This window comes from Poromitra crassiceps, assembly GCF_964638095.1.
Source record: "Poromitra crassiceps genome assembly, chromosome: 6".
Lineage (NCBI taxonomy): Eukaryota > Metazoa > Chordata > Actinopteri > Beryciformes > Melamphaidae > Poromitra > Poromitra crassiceps.
The window spans coordinates 19,770,663-19,782,255 of record NC_139627.1 but is presented as its reverse complement, the minus strand read 5'-3'; positions in this window follow the sequence as shown (position 1 = coordinate 19,782,255).

Here is an 11,593-nt window from a genome sequence, read left to right as displayed (position 1 = left end):
CTGCGGCTTCCTGTGCAAGCTCCTCCCGGGCGACGTGGTGCTGGCGAGCCGCGACCTGGATATCGGTGAGTCGGTGGCCGCCCGCGGGGCCATGTTTAAAATCGCCTGCGCCTACTGCGATGGAGAGGAAGCCTACAGGGGCTCGGGGAGCTCCTCTGAGACTCTGAGCATGCACAGGCACGTGCACAAGGTGATCTCCCCTGAGACACTGAGCGTGCACAGACATGTAGAGAAGGTGATCTCCATGGTGAAGCAGAGGTATGCCATGCTGACCGGCCCCGTGGAGAGCCCCTTCACCATGGCCTCGGAACGCACGTCCAACCTCTCCACCTTCGATAAGATCGTGCAGGTCGCCTGTGCCTTAAACAACCTGTGCATCTCTGCTGCTCCGCTAGAGTGACTCGTACACAAAAGACACTCCACTCCCTTTACTGCTTCGGACCTGATCCCCTGTTCTCCCGCTACGTCCCTGAGTCAACACCATATGGACCTGATCCCCTGTTCTCCTGCTACGTCCCTGAGTCAACACCATATGGACCTGATCCCCTGTTCTCCTGCTACGTCCCTGAGTCAACACCATATGGACCTGATCCCCTGTTCTCCTGCCACGTCCCTGAGTCAACACCATATGGACCTGATCCCCTGTTCTCCTGCTACGTCCCTGAGTCAACACCATATGGACCTGATCCCCTGTTCTCCTGCTACGTCCCTGAGTCAACACCATATGGACCTGATCCCCTGTTCTCCTGCTACGTCCCTGAGTCAACACCATATGGACCTGATCCCCTGTTCTCCTGCTACGTCCCTGAGTCAACACCATATGGACCTGATCCCCTGTTCTCCTGCTACGTCCCTGAGTCAACACCATATGGACCTGATCCCCTGTTCTCCTGCTACGTCCCTGAGTCAACACCATATGGACCTGATCCCCTGTTCTCCTGCTACGTCCCTGAGTCAACACCATATGTTGACTACAGGAAATTTGGTTTTTATAACTCATCCGCTTCCATTAAGGCACTCACATATTATGTGATTCCCTCTGACGTCTGACCTAGGACTGTTCAGTTCCTACCTGGAAACAGGAACAACTTTCCCAAAGCCAGAGCCCGCTTTATGAAGATGTGATGTCATTCAGTGATGCAACCAAGAGAATGAAGAGAGAATGAATGCTTTTTGATTTGATTTTTGTTTGACAGCTCAATGAGTGAAGCAAACCCACATCCCCAGTTAATTACTTAATTACTTAATTAGCCATTTGTACACATTGAGATGCAAACAATGGAATTTGTGGAGTCCAATCAATCAGGGAAACACTGCAACAGCTGATTTCATAGAAACATCTTATGGTTAATGGAGGTTTTGATGGATTAGTGGCAGGAAACTTGCTGGTATTAAAGGTCACACTTTCAGCCATTTCCACTCTGACCAGCCAACTAGATATTTAAAAAATAAAGCAGGCCTTCTTCAGGATCATTGGCTACCTGTCAAATTGGCTGTTAGTGCAGACAGACCTACCCCCCACAGACCAAACTCACCAGCGTCGGTCTTGTGGCTATGGTTAATTAACCCACCCTGCCCACGCGGCTCATTTCCAGGCTTTTTTGCCAATAGCTTTTGCACAAGAGCACAACAGGGAGCGCTAGATGTCCACTTCGACAGGAGAGTGCCACCAACTTTGCACACATTGCACAGTCCTCTCTGCAGGGACTCGCACCCCCGAGTGGAAAAATCTTGGAAATGGACCAAATAGATTATTCTAAAGTGTTTTGCAGGGTTTGTCTGTAAAAGTATTGCAGCACCGTGATCATTCCAAAATTATGAAGCTTCCTAATTAGATGGGAAAAAAGTCAAGATTTCTAAAAAGAACAGGGGAAAAAATCTTTGTGTTGCTAATGGAGTCTAGTCTAGGCCACTCTAGTTTCTCATCTTTTCCACTGCTCACAGATAAAAAACTGAACTGTCCTAGACCACAGGAAAACATTTGAGTGTTGAGATTAAGCGTTATCAGCCTATTTCACATCCCACCCAAATCAGCCATTTTGTGTCTAAAAGGCAGGAAGTAAAGCAAAGCAGATCCAGTTTGCTGTTCCTCCACTGCAGGGAAACATACAATTTATATCAGTGCATGCCGAGTAATTTTTATATTGTGTTACTTCCTGCATTTTAGACACAAAATGGCTGATTTGGGTGGGATGTGAAATAGGCGTATTAGACTCTTTTCACAGCAACCGTTTTGAGGTGGTAAAGCAGGTGTAACCCATGCCATTAATGATGGTTCCATTCCATTTAGGTGTTCCAATGCCAGGGCTCTCATCAATGTTATTGGTTGCACCTGCTTTACCTCCTGTTTTACCATCTCAAACCGGTTGCTGTGAAAAGGGCCTATTCTCGACTACATGCTTCTGCAGTTCTTCACGTGGTATCATTGGATCAAAGCATCAGTAGGGCTGCAACTAACGATTATTTTCATTATTGATTAATCTGACGATTATTTTCTCGACAAATAAATTCGTCAATCACTTTTTCCCCAAAGCACAAGATGACATCCTCAAATGTCTTCTTTTGTCCTGAGCGACAGTCCACAACCAAAATATAATAAGTTTACTGTCATAGAAGACTAAAGAAACCAGAAAATATTCACATTTAAGCTGGAACAAGAGAAGTTATTTTTTTTTCTTAAAAATTAGTCTAAATGATTGATCGATAAAAAAAAGTTGCTGATTCATTTTCTGCCGATCCATTAATCGACTAATGGTTGCAGCTCTAGTCATTAGTAGCTTGTTGAGAGGGTTTTCTGTCACGAAATCAGTCTGTCTCTCAACTCACACTTTCTCTTCACTGACTGAAGAGTTGCTGAGGAGGCGTAGGTCACACCTCGCTGAGTCGAGCTCATCGCCAGCTTTGGCACTTGGGGAATATATGTTTTAAATTGGGTTGGGTGAGTCTCGTCGGCTTTGTTTTGATGTGTCCTTTCCTTGCTCTAATTGATTGTAACCGTTCTGGACTATGATTGTATTTCGCAGAGACGTTTGTGTTAGTCACGACGGGACTGGAGGCTGTTTCAACAAGTAGGATTTCAGCATATTCAGTATTTATTGATGATATATAACACTATGTGGAATCTCAGATATGTGGGAATAAAAAACAAACAAAACATGGACTTTCACTCAATTTCATTGGATTAATTTAAATTTCCTAAAATGCCAGATCAGTTCTGTGTCCTGTAGGTTTTTCCCCAAATTCCATTGATTGATGAATTCATGAATTGATTCATGAATTGACCCCAACTCTGGTTATGTAGCCTCCACCTGATCGTCTCTTTTTGCACAATATTCCATGATGATTCCAGAGTGAATAAACCCTGCTTCTTGAAAAGCTCCTCAGGCGAACACCGTCGTCCTCCATTGCTGGTGCCTTAGTTTGTAAAGCTGGTACTGCTGTTGCAAAACGGCCCTCATCACTTTACGATGCCAAATGCATAAACCCAGTTAGCACAGAAGTGTAAAGCTTTTTTTTTTTTTTTGATTTTGCCTTGGCACTATTCGCATACGAATGTGTGTGAAATGTTCCCTTTTCTCATATTATTCCCCCCTCTGCTCTCTAATGTGTACAGAATACAGATTCCAAATGATGTCAAGTTATTATTCATATAGCATCTTTTATAATCTTGGATGGGAGATGTTTGAGGGGGCGGTTAACAGAACAACAGTGGGTTCTTCAGCTTTTGCTCGGTACAACAAAATAAACGGTGAGTCTGTAATAGGCTTGGGCCATATTTAAAAATGTATATCGCGATGCTGTCCAGCCAAAATATCGCAATATACAGTCCAAACCATTTCCAAGGATGAGTTCCCAGATGGTTCTGTGTCACAAACCATGGTTAAGAAACTATAGGCCATATCTTATGCCAAGTGCAAGGGCAAGCGTTATCTTTGCTAGTTTCTAGCACTGAAAATCTCCCTTTTTGTAATTGAATTACCACTGGGTCAGTACATCAAAGGATGTGTTTCACTGACCCAGTGGTAATTAAAAGTAAAAAGGCTGATTTTGAGTGCTAGAAACTAGCAAACAGAACGCTTTCCCTTGCACTTGCACTGGGCGTAAGATATGGCCCAATGACTTAGGTGTAATTTGCTCATTCCTGCTATTTCCAGGAAAGGCTGATTGTAAAAAAGGGAACAAACTTGAGTGAAAATGGGTGATATACAATACGGCAGAGAATATTGATATTAACGAAATAATCACGGTATTCGATATTAGCAAATATTGGGCTAAACTTAGTCTAGTGTGCTTTCACATGCTGAGTGATGCACTCTGATGACAGAGGCTCATCTCAGGCTCAGTTCGGTCTGGGCTTCAAACAGGTGAAGAGCCCCCTGCTGGTTGATATGCAGTGTTGGTTCAGAGATGCATGTAATGGTAGCAGCACACAGTGAAACGTGCCTTCTGTTCTCTGGACCAGTGTTTCCTCTGTCATGTGTCTGTCATGATGAGTGCTTGTTTGTCACCTGCTCCTTGTCAACTGTGTTGAGTTATTTCCTCAAAAACACCCTAAAGTGAGATTCTTGTACATTTAGCCGCCATCTTTGTAGTTCAGACTCATTTCTGAGATGATTCTGCACTGCTCTTCCCACAGATCAAACAGTGTGGGCGGAGCTTGGATTTTCTGTCAATGCCGTTTGAGTTTCTCTCTTTTTTTGTCTGTTCAGCCATGGTGGCTGGCTATCATTGTTCATGCCAACTACTCAGGGCTGAGTTAAGCCCCAACAAAATGTAACAAAACATGTATTTAAACTGAAACGGTGGTGCTTTGAACACCCTGTTGTGTTATGCAAGCGTTACACTTATCTGTTGGATCCATTGTGCGCACTGCACATGTGGCACATCGCTGCTGATTGGGTAACACCTTTTACTGACACACCCGCCAAACAACAGACAACGTACCTCAAAGTCTGCTGCACATCCTTTCGAGGAAACATGATGTTCAACCCCCGGAAATCGTAGCAAAACGGTGCACACCGTTTTCAGATTGAACACACCCCAGTTCTTCTTCTGTTGATTCCAAGCAAACTAGAAACATGATACTCATCACTTCCTGTGCGATGGTGGCTTTTGCCCAAGAAAGAGCTACCAGACACCAGCTTTATTTATATGGAAATCAATGGAAATGTGGTAGTTTATGACTTTAACCCCAGATTGGTCCAGAGACTGGTTGCACTGGGTAAATTAAGGTAAAAAATATATATACTTGGACACAGAATGAAAAAATATAAAAATGCATGTTTTTTCAAATCTCAAAGTTTCCGCAAAGCGACTGATATTGGTGGTTGACTGTTCATATACTCCCACACTAAACAATACAAAGTTTCTAACTAAAGGAAATATGATTTGAACATGGTGGACATCTTTGTCCCATTGAGATACATGGGGAAAATGTGTCCCCACCCCCCTTCTCGTTTAGGCTGGTTGGTTGGAATTGCTTCATCCATCCAGTCAGGTGTTTTTTTGGGGAACCCTATCATAACCTCTTCATTTGAGGTCTTCAGTTGGAAGTTTCTGTCTTTAGTTTACACGCACACACACACACACGCACACACACACACACACACACACACACACTGCCTGTGCAGTGGCTGAGTGCTCAGTGCACATGTCTCCATGCATCCATGTAGGCCTACTACTGTAGCTTAATGATTTAGGTTGTTTTGATTATTTTCTCTTCACCATCACTTATATGACTGAAAAATTAAAAGTTTGGGAAATGCAATAGCCTTTTGATGATTCCTCAATGCAACACTGACGTTGTGTGTGTGTGTGTGTGTCTGTGTGTGTGTGTGTGTGTGTGTGTTTTCTGCTGAGGTGACCCCTCTCTTCGCCATGTGATAGAGACAATGTGATAATTAGCCTAATGATGATGTCTTTGGGGGCTTTATTTTTTGCTTTCAGACTGACATGGCCGTTTGGCTGCTCGGTCCAGATTGTTCCAAGGCCGGAGAGGAGTGACTGAGTAATGTCCTGATAGTTTTTTCATTTATCAAAGGGAGAAATGCATTGCAGGAAGCCCCTCCTAGAATATGTGCGGTCAGAGAGGAGGGAAACGCGAGACATCTCACTCTGCTCCCATTTATGAGTGCCGCAAACGTCGTCCGTCATTCTGAAGTCCGGAAGGGAATGCATACTGCACTGCTCACAGTGGCATTAATTCAAAATAATTATTCAACTTTAAAGCACTTTTCTGAAACACAATTTATACAAACTGCTTCACAGTAGGGAATACACAATGACAAGAAAATAGAAAATAAAACAACACAACAATCGACGAAACGATCAAATCACAACTCAAATAATGAAGTAGAACTTCAATGTTAGCAGTCATCGACACTAATTAAAGATATATATATATATATATATATATATATATATATATATATATATATATATATATATATATATATTTATAGTAGCAGCCTGTCGCCTTAATAGACGATCTTCGGCGCAGTGCTGACGTGCGTCGGTCCCTCACGTGACCTGTGGAATGTTAACAATGCCGTGAGTGTCCAACTTTGTGCTGGATTTCTGCTCCTGCCTGGAGTCTGACGGAGAAAATGGACGCTCATTTCATCATATTTACCACGGCCCTGCGAATAAAGTGAACGCTTACACCTCTGCTACGCCGAGAACAACCGAGAACCGGATTAAAAAAAAGTTGTCGTTGGAACGGGATTTACTCCAATCAAAGTTATTCGTGCTACTTCTCTCACATGGTAAGTTTGGAGTTAGGGTTCTTTTGAGGGAGGGGGGTTTGTTGGTTTGGTGGTTTAACTTCTTTCCACGACTTGTTTCTTGGGGGAAGTACAGTTACAGTCCGGCCCGGCGTGGCCTGGAGGAAAGGAGGCAGAAGGTTTTCTCACACAGGCTGAACCGCGTTTAGCTCCATGGGACTTGGCGAAATGTCTCCCTGCGCTGGAATGCGGCGCTCTCTCGCTCTGTCTCACCCCAGCCTGGCACACACACAGACAGAGCAGAGCAGAGGAGAAGGCCCCAGCGTGTTAAAGCAGGGATCCCCAAACGGTTTCATGGCCCAAGAAGAGACGCACAGACCCTCATTTTGGCGATGGTTTTGTCCTAGAAAGTAGAAGCCCCCCACCGAGGAGGGTTTTGTCGTTTCTGTACTAATTCTAATCAACATAGTGTGTGTTGTGTTATACACTGTACAGTGTACACCCTCCCCTGCTGCTAACTCCAAGTAAATGCAATAACACTGAAACTACACCAGTCCTCATTTTGCCGGGGACCCCTCTTAAGGACCACAGGGAGACCCAGACCCCATTTTGGGAACCTGTTATTATAGTATAATAACGTAATAGAACATTAACTAAACAGCTACTACAGATGTAATGCTAAAATGTTCTATATTAGGCCATCCTGTGCTCATTCACATGTTTGCATCTGAATAATAAAGGTGTTTCTAAATTCCACATACTGGTGAATACATTTCTGAAGGTGCTATAATTGTGATATGTGTTGAAAATAGGCTGCAAAACTGTGTGTGTGTGTGTGTGTGTGTGTGTGTGTGTGTGTGTGTGTGTGTGTGTGTGTGTGTGTGTGTGTGAACCCAGTTACTTCATTGTTGATATAATAGAGCGTCTTGTTGGGGTAACATGAGAAAAACAAATCTGAAAAAGAAAAGTAAGTCTAAATGTGTATGCAGTTCTTTTGTTTTGAATTTGCGATTTTCTCTGCATTTGATTCATATTACGGTAGTCAGAAAGCCTAAAGGATTGCATAGTTTGGCACTGATGTAACAATGTGTTTCATTCAGGTGTGGTACTACTAGTTCTCTCTCACACACACACACACACACACACACACACACACACACACACACACACACACACACACACACACACACACACTCACTCACTCACTCACTCACACTTTTATTATAGTACAGATGGTGTAACATCAGTCTAGGTGTTTGATCATTATGGACATCTGATAAGGGCTTCAGACCTGCGTTATAAACCAACATCACCACAGCTACTCCAGGCAGTAACACTTTAGAGACAGTTAGGTCTGTTGTACTTGTGCTGCGGGCCTGCGGTGGTGTGTCAGTGCGTGTCATCAGATATCGGCCTGCCGCAGCTGGCTTTCATTCTGCATCTGTCAGAGAGGAACCACTGGGAGAAATGGAGCAGGACATCAAGCTGCCAACAAACACACACACACACACACGCTGGTGGACCAGTGTTTTACCAGACTCTAAGAGGTGACCGGGTCGCACCGGCTGGTGAAACCGTACAGGAGCCTGGTCAATTTGGGGACAAATCTGCCTTTGTGACCGAGATAAAGTTAGTTTCCTCCTCTGGTGTTAAATTATGGTCCTTGCCTTGCCTCAGTACGGGGGGGGGGGGGGGGGGGGTATGTGTGTGTGTGTGTGTGTGTGTGTGTGTTAGAGATGCAGATGGGAATTGAATCAAAAGAGAATTATCAAAATCTTGGGGCATTTTTGCACTTGCCCCTGGCTAAATTCCTACACTGTGTGTGTGTGTGTGTGTGTGTGTGTGTGTGTGTGTGTGTGTGTGTGTGTGTGTGTGTGTGTGTGTGTGTGTGTGTGTGTGTGTGTGTGTGCGCGCGCGCGTGCGCGTGTGTGTGTGTGTGTTTCATGTGCATACTAGCTTGCACTACTATGTTGACCAGTGTTTCTGAAGTTTTAGGTGATTTTTGAAGGTTGAGGAAAAGTAAGGGATAAAGGTTAGGTATGTACTGTATTGATTAAGATTAGGTTTAAGTAAGGAAGTGTGTGTGTGTGTGTGTGTGTGTGTGTGTTTGTGTCCTGCATACTTGCACTACTATAGAGATCCATGAACTTTGAACTTTATGTGGCACTTGATTGCCCGTCCTCGCGATGAAAATGCGTAATTTTAGGGTTAGTGGTCATGTTGATGTACAAGTGAAAGGATAGGTATGTATTGGAGAATGTTAGCCATACATAAGGAAGTGTGTGTGTGTGTGTGTGTGTTACGCATGTGTACTTGCGTTGCTACACTTATGGAAAGTATTGTGAGCTTTTTGAATGATGAAGTGTGATGTTTTTTGGTTGAATTAAAGACCGTCCTTATGTTGAAACTAAAGTGGGTCATGTTAGGTTTATCATCAGTTCAAAGCAGGGGTGTCAAACATATGGCACGGGGGCCAAAACCGGCCCACCAAAGGGTCCAATGCGGCCCACAGGATGACTTTTCAAAGTGTAAAAATTGCACTGAGAAGTCCTTCAATCCAATGTGACACTTTTGAATGCTAATGCCGAGTTCACACCAGGGCTAGGCGCTCCGAGCCCTCGGTGAGCTGTTTTTGGAGCTCGGTGACAACCCCCCCCGATCAGACTCAAATCACGTTGGCTTTGGCGCTCGCAAATCGTCGCTTGCTTATCGGCGCTCGCTTGTTAAGTGTGAACTGTCCACAGACACAAGCCCATGTCACAGAGGTCCAACGGATATCTAGCCTGCTTGATATCTAGTCGTGTCGGTCGTGTGGTCAGGAGAGAAGAGCGTAGTGAGGCAGACACGGCCGGGGTGATGTGTGCTCTCTGTAGTAGGGCTGCAGCTATCGATTATTTTAGTATTAAAAAGTAATACTAGTATTAGTATTATTAATCCATCGATTAATCGAGTAATCGGATAAGAACTACTTTTGCGTTATTAAAGCGCAACAGTAATTATGCATGGGGAAATAAGACATGTCTCTTAAAATGAACAACTACATTGTTTCCTTTTTAGAAAAAATCATTCATTTTATTTCTTTAATTGCATACATCTGTATACTAGGGATGGGCATCGAATTTCGAATTTTCGAATAATCGTTGTTATTATCAAGGTCGACTTTTATTATTGAAATTCGAAATTCGAAAAAAAAAAAAAAAAAAAAAAATTTTTTTTTTTTGAGTGAAATGTTGCATTGTCTCCCCCGATTCTAAGTATAGTCAAATCGCTTGGTTTGAGCAAGTAAAACAATTTTTATAAGCATTTTAAGCAAGGTTTATGGAAAAATGAATGGCGGATGAAATCCCATGAAGAGGGAGAGGGGGTGACTTTGGCACCCCTTTGGCACTCAGACCTGAGCCTACTAAATATTTAATGAACCACTCATGATTGTCAAAACTGTTTTTTATTTTCGAAAATGTCAATGTCATGTAACATGTTCTTTACTTCAGTGGTGCAATGCTTGTTTGAGCTAAAAATCCACAGCAGAAGCTTTTTATATTAATTAATAAAGCCGTAGACTTAGAATCAGGGGAGACAATGCAACATTTCACTCACAAAAAATAAATAAAAAAAAAAAAAAATACATAAAAAAAAAAAAAAAAAAATCATTTTTTTTTTTTTTTACATTTTTTTATTTATTTTCGAATTTCGAATTAAATTCGAATTTGAATTCGAATTTGGCCAGCGAATTTCGAATAGTGTTTTTGCTAGAAATGCCCATCCCTACTGTATACAATAATAAAGTAGCATGGTTGTCAATTTCTGAATCCTCCCCAAGAAAGTCACGCAGATACGCCTCTGTAGCCACGCTCATCCAAATGTCAATAGGGAGTGCCATACTGTCAGTCTTCTTAAGCTTGTTCTTCAATTTGAATTTTATGTCTTCCTACCTTTTCTCCATCATGTTCATGGAGTAGGTTCTTGATGGAAGAGTGTACCTGGGATTGAAACTGGAATTCATTGTGTGAACTCAGCTGCTTGCTCAGTTGAACATGATGGAGCTGTCCAGACATCGCTGTGATTTACTGAGAAAGAACTGAAATAATGATTATTATTGATACTTATGATGAGGCCTAAAATGATACTGTAAGTTCATATACAACTGGCTAATGTGCATTAATACACCCTAGACCGGCTGTCTATTCTCACTGCAGTCAAGCTAAAATGAATGGATTATTTTGCTTTCTTGGCTATTTCTTAATGCATCACTGTGTAATCAGTGAATTCCCATTACCACAACAACAGCGCTGTTAAATGGCACTGGCAGTATGGATTATACCGGGGTCCAGGACATGTATTGGAAATATCTGGCAAGCCTTATTTGCACAACACTGATAAGACCTGACAAGCTTTGAGCTAACATTAGCCGCTAACGTTAGCGTCAGAGGCTGAGCTTTGTATTTGTCCTCACAGAAAGCGGCAAGCCACATAAAAAAATGCTGCGTGAATGCAGCAACTACTAGCCGTCATATTGATCAACTAGCCAGCACTACAACTAGCCTTAATATCGAGTAGCAATCATACATTTACATTAACGTTAGTTAAACTACGTTACCTTGTCTCGGCACCACTCTGTTTACTGGTGGATGCTTAGACTGGGTGTTTTCTGCTGAAGTGCTGAAGCATTGACGTACTATTGTGATAAGCAAGTACGGTCCAAATGAGACGAGACGGAGAAAATAGCGAGGAGGAGCGAATGGTAGGACAGAGAAAAGGACAGAAACTGTCCAAAGTGTGGGATCATTTCCAACTGAAAAAAAAGACAAAAACTCAGTGGAGTACAGTACGTTCTGCTGTGTCTGGTTTCAGTGGTCTGCTCTGCTCACCTC